Source organism: Melanotaenia boesemani, chromosome 14 (assembly GCF_017639745.1).
Source record: "Melanotaenia boesemani isolate fMelBoe1 chromosome 14, fMelBoe1.pri, whole genome shotgun sequence".
NCBI lineage: Eukaryota > Metazoa > Chordata > Actinopteri > Atheriniformes > Melanotaeniidae > Melanotaenia > Melanotaenia boesemani.
Genome location: NC_055695.1, coordinates 13,946,508 through 13,958,227, shown reverse-complemented (window position 1 = coordinate 13,958,227; position 11,720 = coordinate 13,946,508). Strand labels below are relative to the sequence as shown.

The 11,720-nt window shown below is 38.9% G+C and overlaps 1 protein-coding gene across 1 annotated transcript in view; it reads right to left on the bottom strand.

The window, feature by feature from the left end:
* The window catches only part of ptprsa (protein tyrosine phosphatase receptor type Sa), a 127,374-nt gene that overhangs the window by 87,078 nt on the left and 28,576 nt on the right, over nucleotides 1-11,720 (bottom strand). The gene's annotated exons all lie outside the window — the stretch shown is intronic.

Genomic DNA, 11,720 nt, shown 5'->3' with positions numbered 1-11,720 from the left:
TGAATAATATTGATTTATATGGCTCACATAATAAATTAAACCATCTTATAGTCCTTACATATTTAAATTAAAAAGCTAAATGAAACAAAACTGTGTGATTTTTTATGCTCTTGTATTATGCTTTGGGACGGTGTAGAGCAGAGTTGTGTTCCCATTTTAAATTATTAAGTCTTGGAAATTAAAAGACGTGTGACACGGATGCAAGGAAGAATCAAATGGTCTCAGAACAAAGTTAAGACAGGTTTGCTCCAAGGCTGACATCTGAGAACAATGCATATTTCAATAGCAGGTTAAAAAAGTACAGGCATTTACACTGTTTCAGGTTTTTGAGCTGTATCCTCTCCATCATTTATTCATGATCATCCCTGTATAATCTCTTTATACCAATCCACTGAAGCTCAGAAAAGCTATGGCCCAGGCTTCACTTTGTCAAGTTACACAATATGTTCCCACAAACACCCTCCTCTGTGTCATCAATTATCTATATATAAGATACCATCTAAGGTGCTGCACTCGTATATCCCTCTGGCTAGGTCTGTCTGTTAGAGAAGTATATCTGCAAAGGGTCGGTCTGACCTGCACTGTGAGTGTTACATCTGATGTCGCCAGGCCTATCTGTACATCACATCACATTCACTGTCTCTATGCTATGAAAACATGACTGTTGCCTATGGTGACCCCCTTCATGTGGCACAAAAAAAAAAGAAAAAAAGAAAAACACTAAGAGGATTTGAGACTAATGTAATTAGGCAAGTAACAGAGGGAATCTGCATGAAGGAGCAGGAGAGGGCAGAAAAGGTGGATGAGCAAACAAACTGAAAAAAAAAAAAGCTGTAAAGAGACAAAGATGGTGGATTCACAGAGAGATAATGCTATCATTACAGCTGCTCTGTCCAGATACAACACCAGAAGCCATTTCCTGAATAAACAGCATGTATGCAGACTGCTTGCTTCCCTGGGAATAGAGTCTGATACCACCTTTCCCCCTGAAGCTTACAGACTCTGTCGATAAAGGCGGTCATGCAAAAATAAATAGATCACTCACAGAGGGAGTGTTACTTTAGGGTTAGCCAGCCTGACTGTGAAAGGGAGAAGGCAACAATGACATGGACTGATTGTATCCCAGTATTCCCAAAGGGCTTGTTCCCCATAATGGCACGACAATTGCATTTCTATGATTTGTATGCTCGTGATGACAGATCCACCCAGGTCAAATAGAATCAGCTCATGCGAACTGTTGGTCACTGACAATATTTTTGTCCGATTTGCTGGGAGAAGCATTTGTCACTTGTGTCAACAATCATTATACTACAGCACTATCAGATGCACGCTACAGTCAAACCCTTCATTTTGACAAGAATCTTCTAAATACTTAACACACACATCCACACACACACAAACAGGTAAATCATTTTCAGTGTGACGGTTAGGTTGGTGAACACAAAAATTAAATAATTATATTATAAATAATCTAATTGAGTCATGTGTTGAACTGAATTCATCCATATTAAATCCACTCATTTATATACAGACTTATTTGCAATCCTTTAAATTGGTCCAGAACAAAAGTTTGCCAGTGTTTCTGAAGGTTTTTAAAAAATGTCTTTGGATATTGGCTGCTTTTTTACTCATTTTCAGTCCAATCCTTGTACCTACAAATTTTAGAGAATTCTTTTAAGAAACTTTTATTACTGACCTGTAAATCATTCAAGTATAAATAAGAACCTAACTCAAGGGTACAGACCACAACTCAGTAAAAAAAAAATGAAAATAAGCATAAATAAATAATACAAAACAAATGTTCAAATGAATCATTTGGCCTTTTTTGTTCTCTCCTTTCTCTCCTTTGTGAACTAACAACATCATTTCCTTCCCATGTCTTTAGCTACATCTACACACAAAGTTTATTATAAGAAATGTGAATATACTCCCAAAAAACCTGAGACATGCATCTGACCCTTCAGCTGATCTATTTATTGTTTCCTAAAGTATCATCAGAGGCAGGACCTCAACACTACTGAAGCAGTGTGGTTCCACATCCAAAGAAGATTGTTGAAATGTCCTTAGGAAATCCTGATGAATTGTTTTTCATAAGGTTAAAGAATCAAAGGAGTCATACTTTATATTGACTTTCAGATTCTTCAGCATTGTACAAATGGTTTTAATATGTTTTATGCATACAGTATATAAATACACAGGGTGTGGCTCAAAACTTTGATGATTTCAATAATGAGTAATGTATATTTTGGAACAAGGCAGCCATCATTGTAAATTATAACAGGATTGTTAACAGGATTTAGAAATGTTAATAAAGTTCCAACTTCCTTAATGCATTTGCTAATTACTGCAAACTTTAAATTCATTAAAGAGAAAGAACAGTAACTTCAGGTTAGTGTGGTGGAAAACGGTAGATAATAGCTGGCTTGATCAGCATGGCTGCAAAGCAAGCCTCCTAGAAGCTATAGATGATCTTCCTGTATTTTGTTATTCTTTTTTGGCTTTCTGTTGTTGTTCTGAGTAACTAATATTTCATAAAGTATCTTTAATTTCAAATCACTGGTTAATATCATTACACAAGTGACAGGTGCAAAGCCTTTAATCAGCCTCTGGTTAGCTCAGCCACTGGCCGGCTGTTAATCTGCCGACTTATGCCTGCTGTCGCATTCTGCTTTCTATCATGCTAGCAATTTCCCTCTTAAAAGGTCTGTCCTTTAAACTCATTTAACATCTCCTGACTAATCCCACTGCCAGTGATTCATTATTAGTAAACCATCTCTGAAGCATTTCACCATTTCTAAAGTAATGAAAACATGCATTACTCTGTACTCATAATCCAATCGGTCTGGAAACACAAGAAACAGCCTCGAAGCTCGAAACCTCGCCAGGTTTTCTCCATCTGTTTCACAAGTAATTACAAATACAGTTTCAAAATGTCTTTTCAGCACAACAAATAACCTACTCACTGAGCACTTAATCCTTATTGGTTATAGGTTATTTGAGAAAGGTGGGGGCAGTTCTAATATCTTTCTTTGCTTATGTAACTACACAAATCCTGAAGCCTTTGATATCAATACTGCCTTGCTCAGGCCAATTTGCTACCATATTACACATGACACCTAATCTCTAGGTGTTAGTGCTGTGCTCTACAGATACAAAAGCAAATGAACCATAAACCCTGGAAGATTATTGTTTTGCAGGATTATATACTGTGTAATATTGACATTATCATAATACATATTTAATTTATTTTTAAGTGATGCCAACATCAGTAAGTTAAAACAACTTCACATCCCAGACTGGGACGAGTTATAAGAAATGATAAAGGGAGGAAAGTGAATTCTGACTGGCTGGGGCTGCAGCAAAGTGGCATGATGTGCTCCACCATATCCCTGTACCTATTACTCATATTATTATTTTCACTTACCGCAATGATTTAATTTCATCAGCAGCTTAATCAGGTTAACTGATTACCCAGCACATCAGCATACAGAACACGGGCTATAAGCAAGCCTGTGCACTAATACCATAGAAGGAGAGAGGTCGAGTGAGAGCAGGAAAATGAAGAAATGACTGAGATGGAATTTTTAAAAAAAGCATGGATAAATATATAACTTACAGAGAAAGGATAATAAAGATGGGGAAGGAACCAATGGCATACTTGCTCAAAGGAGTCTGAAGAAAATAGATGTTAAACTAATAGACAGACCCAGCTGCTTGGCCTTATGGCAATGCAGTTCATTTGCTCTGTATTTTCCCCACAGCCACAAGTGTTCACATCAAACGGGAAGTCGAGAGACGAGGGAGGAGTGCCTGTTAACAAGGAGGCTACATGATACAGATGGGGCACTACTGGAGTATTTGGGAAAAACATGCTATGCATGTGTGCGTGAGTCGTCAATGTTTGATTCATTTGTGGGGTTTGTAATAAAACGCTGGGAAACAAACCCATAATCCATACTTGGTGCATAAACCATGCCTCGTTTCCACACCCAAACTGAAACAAATGTTTAAGTCTGAAATATTCTAAAATGAATAATATGTTTGCTCCTCTTTCTGTTTTGAAGGAGTATTGCATCTGTTTGTGCTGTGAAGTATCTAAATCCCACCAGCTATTTTAAGGAATGTGCAAAAGCAATTTGTGATGATAGAAAATTATGTTAAAGAAATGTATATCCATTCCGTTTCCTCAACCAATTCTCATGACATTTCTTGAATTCTATTACCAGTAACATTCCTGTTGAATTGTCTGAGTAATATACAAAAGGAGACAAAATAACGGAGGCACAAAAAAGATCCAGAAGAAGAATAGCAACAATGAGGAAATCTAATCCCAATGTGGTCTTGGCACTGATGGCCCTCTCCGGATAGCCATCCCAGCTGAATAAGGGTTATTATACAACTAGCTCTCAACCTCTACCCTGTGCTCTTATTCCCAAAAAGATATCTGATTTCCTATTGGTATTCTCCACATTTGGAAAATGTAGCCACCAAAGGCAACATTTTCATCCAAACCTTCAAAAATACAAACCAATGGAAACATATTAGTGGACCAAGTGAGAGAAAGGAAGCGCAGCAGAGGAAAAGACTGAGAAAAAGATAGAAAGAAAGTTTTGAGGATTGTTTAATGTTGTGGGAAATTGGTCTGTTGGGTTAGCTTTCTGACCACATGAGGATCCCACAAAGTAAACCAGCCATTTTTGTTAGAGTTTAGGAGTTAAAAGTAGTTTGCTTTAGCCATTAAGGTAATTGTTGTGTGTAGCATGACAGTCAGCTGGGATGTGCATGAGCAAAGCATGATCATGCACAAGCTGAATGACATGAGCTGATGCTGGGAATTTATCTCTGAATATAGTGCACAATTGTAATTTAATTCTTCATCAATCTTACATAGAGTAATGTGTTACTATGAGAAAAAGGTTACATATTTGAAAAGGTGTGGCAGCTAATTATCCTATTAGATTGCTTTTAATGTGGTGGCTAAATGGGTCAAGTCTTGAAATGTAAATATCTAAGATCCTGATGCCGAGACAGTAAAATGCAAAAGTTTTATTGCGTTCTGGCCCTTTTGTTTACACAGTAACAGAGTTTTAGGTGGATAAAACCGCCTCCAGAGTTTAAATATCTTGCAACACAAGGCGAGTCCTGTCAGTGCAAACTGGAACTGATATCATTTGGTGATAATGGCGTATTTAACGTCATCTTGCACCTACTTAACCCATGAAAAGCACAACAACAACAACAATGGTGGATCTCTGTGTCATGTTCATAGAAACTTTATTATCTGACTATTCCCAATAGTGACTACTGCCATGCATGTTCCACACTACCACCAAGGTAGACTGCAGTTCATAGTAAGCCACAATCACATGGCTAATGTCACCACAGAGAGAAACTGGCATGCCTTATGGAAAAATATTTCTCAAAGAAAAAGAGTGGCAGCTGCTAACAAGAAGAGTTGTTGGTAGTAACCACCACAGATTAAGTTTTGTCAAGAGTTTTAACAGCCAAATGAAATGAAAGAGGGAAAGCGATGGCAGCTACCAGGGATCAAAAGTAAAGTTGGTTCAGACATAACACCTGGCACGTTACAGTATTTTTCTTTAAGCTGCACAGTTTAAATGTTGGTCGTTGCAGGCAAGGTAGGGAACTATCCGTTTTTAATATTTTTATAATATCAAGACCCAGAAAGGAAAAAGAAAAAGAAATCACACCACCTTATGTCTGATTAGTTTTTAACTTAATATAAAAATATGCAAATTTCTAACAGGACTGGCCAGTGAAACAATTTACCCCAAAGACACAAGGTTATGAAAGTAAAAGAAAAGGAAAAAAGAATCAGAATGTACCCTAGTAAATGTACAATATAAGGCTTGTAAAATATCAATAACAAGAAGTTGGAACCAGTCAGATCCACTGACCCAGTGGATTCAAATTGTTGAGGAAATCTAGACGATGGAGACGCTGACACGCATAAATCTCCAAAAGACCCAAATGGAGGAGAAATGGAAGAAATGGACTATACATAGGAAGAGGACCAGCAACACTGAGAAGTGAAAGGTAAGGTATTGTTACAAGATCAAGCTACCAGCATCACAGATGATACTCAATGTTTTACAATGTTTGTGTTATCTAAAAACTCATAACAAACACCCCAGCTACTACATCCCTCCCAGGGACATCACCCAGACGCACTCATTGTAGGAACCTCCATCATCAGACATGTCCGTGTAAACAGGTGTAACACATTCTGCTACCCAGGTGCTCTCGTCAATGACATCTCACACTCCGCCCACGAACTTTCACAACAGAATCCATCAGTTTCCACCATCATCATCCATGCAGGCATCAACGATCTCAAACTACAGCAGTCAGAGACTATAAAAATGGACTTCATCTCACTCATCCAAACCATCATACACTTAAAGAAACACTGCATCATCTCTGGTCCACTTCCATCACCCCGGTTTGGAGACGTCAAATTTAGCCGTGTACAACAACTCCACATCTGGCTTAAAGGTTACTGCACCACACACAATATTCCATTTGTAGACAATTTCACAACTTTTTACAATAGACCATATCTTTTCAAACGTGACGGCATTCATCCAAACCACACAGGTTCCAGACTCCTATCCACAAACATAAATCTGACTGTACATTCCCATAAACCATTCACAGATTGACAATATACCAACCCCACATCCCCACGCAAACCCTCACCTCCAGTAAAATCCATTCCAGCACTCATCACTAGCAGAAATCACCAGCACCCCCATCCACACACCAGGTCCACAATCAGACATCTCCGCCCCATCCATCCGGTTTCTACAAATAATCCAAACACTACACAAAAAAACCTACCTACAGTATTTAACATGGCACTTTTAAATGTCAGATCTCTTTTAAATAAGACTTTTATCATCAATGACTTGATTTTAGACAACAAGATAGACTGTCTCTTTTTAACTGAAACGTGGCTTGGCACCGACGCCCCGGCTATTCTCACTGAGGTATCTCCCCCAAATTTTAACTTTTTATTTTCTACCAGGGGAGGCAAAAGAGGCGGAGGCACAGCATCGATCGCTCACAACTCAATTTTAACAAAGACAATCCTTTTATATAGTTACTCTTCTTTTGAGCATCATGCATTTGTTTTTAGCAACCCGTCCATTTTATGTGTTACAGTTTATCGACCACCAAAGCCTCCATCCTGTTTTATTCAAGAATTCTCTGACTTTTTAACATTTATACACTCAAGTCATGACAAAATTTTAATAACTGGTGATTTTAATCTACATATTTTTAACAGCTCTGATCCTTATGGAAGAGAGTTTTTAAACCTTTTAGACAGCATGGATTTCAAACAACTCGTCACACAGCCGACTCATAGCAGAGGACGCACCCTGGACTTGGTCATTACGTATGGCCTGTCCACGGGTGTGTCCTCTGTTGTTGACCTGGCTGTGTCTGACCACTACTGTGTGTTTTTTAACATCACCAGTTTTAGGCAGCGGGAGGCCCCAGTGAGAACTGTGAGGAAGCGATATATTACTTCTGAAGTGGCTGCAAATTTTATTAACATTTTACATCATACCTCTGCTCAGTTTTTACCTGCATCCAGTGATTTTATTGTTGATCATTTTAACTGCAAACTTAAATCCGCTATTGATGCTGCTGCTCCACTAAAAACAAAATCTATAAAAGGTAAACCCAAATCACCATGGATAAATGAGAGCATCAAAGAAATAAAAAGGAAATGCAGGAGAGCCGAACGAAAATGGAGAAAAAACTAAATTAAACATCCACTTTGAGATTTTTCATGAACAACAGTACATCTATAATAATGCAGTAAAACAAGCAAGAACCCTCCATTTTTCAGACCTTATTGCACAAAATAAAAATAACCCCAGATTCCTTTTTAGAACAATAGATAATTTAATAAACACAGATTTTAATAAGTCCTCCATGCCAGCATCAGAGGCTGCATGTGAGGACTTTTCAGACCACTTCAGAGGTAAAATCAGTGCTATCAGATTGAATCTTTTATCTCAACAATATGTTGATTTTAACATATCTGAAGCATTTTTACCGGAGGAAACACTGGAGAGTTTTGTCCTGGTTGATGCAAAGATGCTTGGTCGGGTTTTCTCCCAGCTAAAGCCAACTACCTGCCTTTTAGACCCAATTCCCACATCTCTTTTAAAAAGGTTTTATGGTTTCTTTGAGCCTGAGCTTTTAAACATAGTAAATTACTCTCTTCAGACGGGTGTCTTCCCATCTGCCTATAAAACAGCGGTGGTCAGGCCCCTTCTGAAGAAGAGTAATTTAGACCCTAACATTCTTGATAACTACAGACCTGTATCCAACTTACCGTTTTTAAGTAAAATGATTGAAAAAGTTGTTTTTAGCCAATTAAATGAGTTTTTAAATGAACAAAGTATTTCAGAAAGATATCAATCTGGTTTTAGGATGAACCACAGTACTGAGACGGCCCTCTTAAAGATTGTTAATGACCTTAGGTGTAACTAAGATGCACAGAAACTTTCTGTTCTGGTGCTGCTGGATCTTAGTGCCGCCTTCGACACAGTGGATCACCACATTTTAATACACAGACTCAGAAGTATGGTGGGCCTCTCAGGCACTGTTCTTAAATGGTTTTACTCCTATCTCACGGATCGTAAATTTTTCGTAAGTATGGATACATGCTCCTCAGGAATCCATGAAATGCAGTGTGGGGTTCCCCAAGGATCAATTTTAGGCCCAATACTTTTTAACCTGTACATGTTGCCACTTGGGGACGTGATCAGGAGACATGGCGTTGCTTTTCACAGCTATGCTGATGATACGCAGCTTTACATTGCTGTGTCTCCTGATGACCTAGAACCAGTTAACACCCTTTTAAACTGTATTTTAGATATCAAGTCATGGATGGCAGAGAACTTCTTACAGCTCAACCAGGACAAGACTGAGGTTTTAATTATCGGTCCTGAAGACAAGAGAGGGAGCATCTCATGCAAACTACAAGACTTTAAACTTTCTCAGTGTGTGAGAAATCTGAGTGTTCTTTTTGACTCTGAGCTGAACTTTACTCCACACATTAGAAATGTCACAAAGACAGGCTTTTATCATCTTAAAAACATCGCCAGAGTCCGCCCGTTTCTCTCTCTTGCCAGCACGGAGGTGCTGATGCATGCTTTTATTTTTAGTAAATTAGATTACTGTAATGCCCTGCTCTCTGGTCTTCCCAAAAAGAGTACTTCTAGCTTGCAGTTACTCCAGAACTCAGCGGCACGAGTTCTGACGAGGACCAGGGGGCGGGAACACATTACACCAGTTTTAAAATCGCTGCATTGACTCCCCGTGCGTTTCAGGATTGATTTTAAGGTTCTCTTACTTGTTTATAAATGTCTTAATGGTCTTGGGCCTTCTTATTTATCTGACCTGCTTTTAGACTATAAACCCTCGCGGACCCTGAGGTCCTCTGGTACCGGCCTTTTGGTCATTCCTAAGGCGAGGACCAAAACACATGGCGAGGCCACGTTCCAATATCGTGGCCCTCGCCTGTGGAACGGCCTGCCAGAGGGCCTCAGGTCTGCAGAGACTGTAGATGCTTTTAAAAAGAGGCTCAAGACACATCTTTTTAGTTTAGCTTTTACTTGAACTTCTTAATCATTTAGTTATTTGACTAACAATATTATTAGTTTATTTATTCAGTTATTTTAATTAATCTATTTATCCATTTTGTCTATTTTTATCACTTATCATTTGTATCTTGGTCTTAAATTGACTTTTTAATATATATTAATTTTCTTTTATTGTTCTTATTACGTTGATTTATTTATGCTCTTTTAAGTATCTTATACTGTGTTTTATTTTCAGCTTTTATCTTTTTTATCTTTTATCCTCTAGCTCCGGTGTTCCCTCATGGGGATCCTCCACATCGTGGGCTGTCTCTCCGGCCTGCAAGGTTGTCGCTGCGGGGGTCGACCTGGACGGGATGGCTGACGGGCCCTGCATTGCAGTCCTGTGGCTGTGGTGGGGGCCCCCGCCTGCCCCGATCCTGTCGGCTCCTGTGGCGATGGCCTCTGTGGTTGCTGGTGGGGCGCTCATGGTGTGGATGGGTCCCCAAGGTATTGCTTCCTCACAGTGGTGTCAAGCCAATCGTCTTTTATCTTGTCTTTTAGATCTCTCTCTCAAACTTTGTTCTTAAACCGTTTCAGTTAAAGAGACAGGAACTAGAAGGAATAGTTTTAATTCTATGAAAGAAGAGTGGCATCATCTGTTTGTGTTGTGTGTTTGCGCGCTTGGGTGTGTGTGTGTGTGTGTGTGTGTGTGTGTGCGTGTGTGAATGTGTGTGATTCAAAATGTAAAGTAGATAGCATTTGTGTTATTCTACTCTTACATTTTTAATATATGTTTTTACATTGTAAAGCACTTTGTATTGCATGATAATGTATGAAAAGGGCTATACAAATAAAGTTTGAATTGAATTGAATTGAATAAAAACTCATAACAAACAGTCACAAAAATCTTGCATATTCATGTGATGTGAACGGTTTTTGACATATTAAATTCTATCCTCGTTCCACCACAAAAAAAGAAAGACAAATCAGGGTTTTCCCCTGATGTGCAGAGCTACTGTGATAGACACAGCACAGACACAAGAGGGGGGTAATTGTCAAAGACAGCTCAGACGATCCCCTTCCTGAGAGGAAAGAGGTGGAAAAAAGAAAAAAAAATCATAAAAAAAAAGAAGAAAAAAATTCTGTTTACCTGTCTCAGCGAGAGGCAGTTTATCAAACCGCCCCACCCCACACAAAAACACACACTTCTCTCTCTGTTTCCCTCTCTTTCAGTCTTGTCAGGCTCCTGAGGTGTCTGGGGTAAGACAGGCGAACTCCAGGGGAGACAGGAGATGAGGCCGGGGCCATTAAAGGAAGTGCCCCTCCATAGAGAAACGTCAACCAGTCAGGTCTAGTTTAGTGGTGGGCGGCACTGAATGTGTGTGTGTGTTTTTGTAAGTGTGTGTGCATATGTGAGAGGGTGAAAGTTTATGAGACGATGTGGGTGGGAATCCTGATGCATAAGCTCGGTATATGGTAAACTTCTTCTGTTTTAAAACTTCTTATAATAGTTCAAAGTTGTAAGGAGCTTCATTCAATTACAGGTTCCTTCTCCAGAAATATAGCCTAAAATCTTCACTTACAGTGTATTAAAGACATAACAATATTAAAAGTCATGCTTTCTCTGGGGATTTTCCCCATGCACTGACAAAAATAGAAGCTACAGCAGAACACAACTTTTCAACAGTGGTTTGGATCCTGTCAATAGATGTCGCTAAGCGGTACAATTTTCTGCCACATCCAATTAATGATGACATTGATGAGTAAGTGCATGGGGATGCTTTGACAGCTTATTGGAGCAAAACAAGCCCCATAAGTTCAGCAATTATGCTGGAGTCAAAAACAGTTTGTGCTAAATAAGTTTTAAAAAAGTGGTAAACAGCTGAGAATATTCACTCTCCCTAAAGTCAATATTTTCACCTCAACATGATTCAATACTAGTAAATACTAGTGAACAGGAAAAAAGGATGTTTTTGCCACGCACACACACACACACACACATATATATAAACTACATAAATGGATAGATATTTGAATGAGTTTTGTGTGTGACAAAGAAAAAGCCCCTGAAATCTGAAGCAAAGGCCTCTAAGCTGG